General features: G+C 52.7%; 2 non-coding genes across 2 annotated transcripts; both read right to left on the bottom strand.

Moving 5' to 3' along the window:
• Nucleotides 1–74, bottom strand: TRNAN-GUU (transfer RNA asparagine (anticodon GUU)). Its single transcript has one exon. It is a non-coding gene; the product is annotated as a tRNA-Asn (tRNA).
• Nucleotides 75–1,032: 958 nt separating this feature from the next.
• Nucleotides 1,033–1,106, bottom strand: TRNAN-GUU (transfer RNA asparagine (anticodon GUU)). The gene has a single exon. It is a non-coding gene; the product is annotated as a tRNA-Asn (tRNA).
• Nucleotides 1,107–3,758: the final 2,652 nt, after the last annotated feature.

Here is a 3,758-nt window from a genome sequence, read left to right as displayed (position 1 = left end):
CGCCACCGGGAGGGCTCGAACCTCCAACCTTTCGGTTAACAGCCGATCGCGCTAGCCAATTGCGCCACGGAGACATTCCTGCTCCACTCTCACCACCGTCAGAACATTTCTTCAGAGCTATCAGCCCAAAGAAAAAAAAGCGCCGCACCACCACCGGGTGGGCTCGAAACTCCAACCTTTCGGTTAACAGCCGATCACGCAAGCCAATTGCGCCACGGAGACAGTCCTGCTCCACTCTCACCACTATCAGAACATATCTTCAAAGTTATCAGTGCAAAGAAAAAAAGCGCCGCACCACCACCGGGTGGTGCTCGAACCTCCAACCTTTCGGTTAACAGCCGATCGCGCAAGCCAATTGCGCCATGGAGACAGTCGTGCTCCACTCTCACCACCATCAGAACATATCTTCAAAGCTATTACCACAAAGAAAAAAGCAACACACCACTCCCGGGAGGGCTCGAACCTCCAACTTTTCGGTTAACAGCCAATCGCGCTGGCCAATTGCGCCACGGAGACAGTCCTGCTCCACTCTCACCACCATTAGAACATATCTTTAAAGCTATCAGCCCAAAGAAAAAAAAGCGCCGCACCACCACCAGGTGGGCTCGAACCTCCAAACTTTCGGTTAACGGCCGATCGCACTAGCCAATTGCGCAACGGAGACAATCGTGCTCCACGCTCACCACCATCAGAAAATATCTTCAAAGCTATCAGCGCAAAGAAAAAAGCAACACACCCCACCCGGGAGGGCTCGAACATCCATCTTTTTGGTTAACAGCCGATCGCGCTAGCCAATGGCGCCACGGGGACAGTCCTGCTCCACTCTCACCACCGTCAGAACATTTCTTCAGAGCTATGAGCCCAAAGAAAAAAAGCGCCGCACCACCACCGGGTGGGCTCGAACCTCCAACCTTTCGGTTAACAGCCGATCGCGCTAGCCAATTGCGCCAAAAAGACAGTCGTGCTCCACTCTCACCACCGTCAGACCATTTCTTCAGAGCTATCGCCCCAAAGAAAGAAAAAGCGCCGCACCGCCACCGGGAGGGCTCGAACCTCCAACCTTTCGGTTAACAGCCGATCGCGCTAGCCAATTGCGCCACGGAGACAGTCCTGCTCCACTCTTACCACTATCAGAACATATCTTCAAAGTTATCAGTGCAAAGAAAAAAAGCGCCGCACCACCACCGGGTGGTGCTCGAACCTCCATCCTTTCGGTTAACAGCCAATCGCGCTAGCCAATTGCGCCACGGAGACAGTCCTGCTCCACTCTCACCACCATCAGAACATATCTTCAAAGATATCAGCGCAAAGAAAAAAGCAACACACCACTCCCGGGAGGTCTCGAAACTCGAACCTTTCGGGTAACAGCCGATCGCGCTAGCCCTTTGCGCCACGGAGACAGTCTTGCTTCGCTCTCACCACCATCAGAACATATATTCAAAGCTATCAGCGCAAAGAAAAAAGCAACACACCACTCCAGGGCGGGCTCGAAACACCAACCTTTCGGTTAACAGCCGATCGGGCTAGCCCATTGCGCCACGGAGACAAACTTGCTCCCTTCTCACCTCCATCAGAACATATCTTCAAAGCTATCAGCCCAAAGAAAAAAAAGCGCCGCACCACCACCGGGTGGGCTCGAACCTCCAACCTTTCGGTTAACAGCCGATCGCGCTAGCCAATTGCGCCACGAAGACAGTCTTGCTCCCTTCTCACCACCATCAGAACATATCTTCAAAGCTATCAGCCCAAAGAAAAAAAAGCGCCGCACCACCACCGGGTGGGCTCGAACCTCCAACCTTTCGGTTAACAGCCGATCACACAAGCCAATTGCGCCACGGAGACAGTCCTCCTTCACTCTCACCACTATCAGAACATATCTTCAAAGCTATCAGTGCAAAGAAAAAAAAGCGCCGCACCACCACCGGGTGGTGCTCGAACCTCCAACCTTTTGGTTAACAGCCGATCGCGCAAGCCAATTGCGCCACGAAGACAGTCCTGCTCCACTCTCACCACCATCAGAACATATCTTCAAAGCTATCAGTGCAAAGAAAAAAGCAACACACCACTCCCGGGAGGGTTCGAAACTCCAAGCTTTCGGTTAACAGTTAATCGCGGTAGCCAATTGCGCCACGGAGACAGTCCTGCTCCACTCTCACCACCATCAGAACATATCATCAAAGCTATCACCACAAAGAAAAAAAAGCGCCGCACCACCATCGGGTGGGCTCGAAACTCCAACCTTTGGTTAACAGCCGATCGCGCTAGCCAATTGCGCCATGCAGACAGTCGTGCTCCACTCTCACCACCATCAGAACATATCTTCAAAGCTATTACCACAAAGAAAAAAGCAACACACCACTCCTGGGAGGGCACGAACCTCCAACCTTTCGGTTAATAGCCGATCGCGCAAGCCAATTGCGCCACGGAGACAGTCCTGCTCCACTCTCACCACCATCAGAACATATCTTCAAAGCTATCAGTGCAAAGAAAAAAGCAACACACCACTCCCGGGAGGGCTCAAAACTCCAACCTTTCGGTTAACAGCCGATTGCGTTAGCCCATTTCGCCACGGGGACAGTCGTGCTCCACTCTCACCACCGTCAGACCATTTCTTCAGAGCTATCAGTGCAAAGAAAAAAGCAACACACCACTCCCGGGAGGGCTCGAACCTCCAACCTTTCGGTTAACAGCCGATCGCGTAAGCCAATTGCGCCACGAAGACAGTCCTGCTCCACTCTCACCACCGTCAAAACATTTATTCAGAGCTATCACCCCAAAGAAAAAAAGCGCCGCACCACCACCGGGAGGGCTCGAAACTCCAACCTTTCGGTTAACAGCCGATCGCGCTAGCCCATTGCGCCACGGAGACAGTCCTGCTTCACTCTCACCACCATCCGAACATATCTTCAAAGCTATCAGCGCAAAGAAAAAAGCAACACACCACTCCCGGGAGGGCTCGAAACTCGAACCTTTCGGTTAACAGCCGATCGCGCTAGCCCTTTGCGCCACGGAGACAGTCTTGCTCCGCTCTCACCACCATCAGAACAATCTTCAAAGCTATCAGCCCAAAGAAAAAAAAGCGCCGCACCACCACCGGGTGGGCTCGAAACTCCAACCTTTCGGTTAACAGCCGATCGCGCTAGCCAATTGCGCCATGGAGACAGTCCTGCTCCACTCTCACCGCATTCAGTACATATCTTAAAAGCTATTACCACAAAGAAAAAAAGCAACACACCACTCCCGGGAGGGCTCGAAACTCCAACCTTTCGGTTAACAGCCGATCGCGCAAGCCAATTGCGCCACGGAGACAGTCCTGCTCCACTCTCACCACCATCAGAACATATCTTCAAAGCTATCAGCGCAAAGAAAAAAGCAACACACCACCATCGGGTGGGCTCGAAACTCCAACCTTTCGGTTAACAGCCGATCGCGCTAGCCAATTGCGCCATGGAGACAGTCGTGCTCCACTCTCACCACCATCAGAACATATCTTGAAAGCTATTACCACAAAGAAAAAAGCAACACACCACTCCCGGGAGGGCTCGAAACTCCACCCTTTCGGTTAACAGCCGATCGCGCTAGCCAATTGCGCCACGGAGACAGTCTTGCTCCCTTCTCACCACCATCAGAACATATCTTCAAAGCTATCAGCCCAAAGAAAAAAAAGCGCCGCACCACCACCGGGTGGGCTCGAACCTCCTACCTTTCGGTTAACAGCCGATCACGCAAGCCAATTGCGCCACGGAGACAGTCCTCCT

This window comes from Rhipicephalus microplus, unplaced genomic scaffold, assembly GCF_043290135.1.
Source record: "Rhipicephalus microplus isolate Deutch F79 unplaced genomic scaffold, USDA_Rmic scaffold_80, whole genome shotgun sequence".
Lineage (NCBI taxonomy): Eukaryota > Metazoa > Arthropoda > Arachnida > Ixodida > Ixodidae > Rhipicephalus > Rhipicephalus microplus.
Note: the sequence above shows the minus strand (reverse complement) of the source record. Positions and strands in the feature narration are given on the sequence as shown.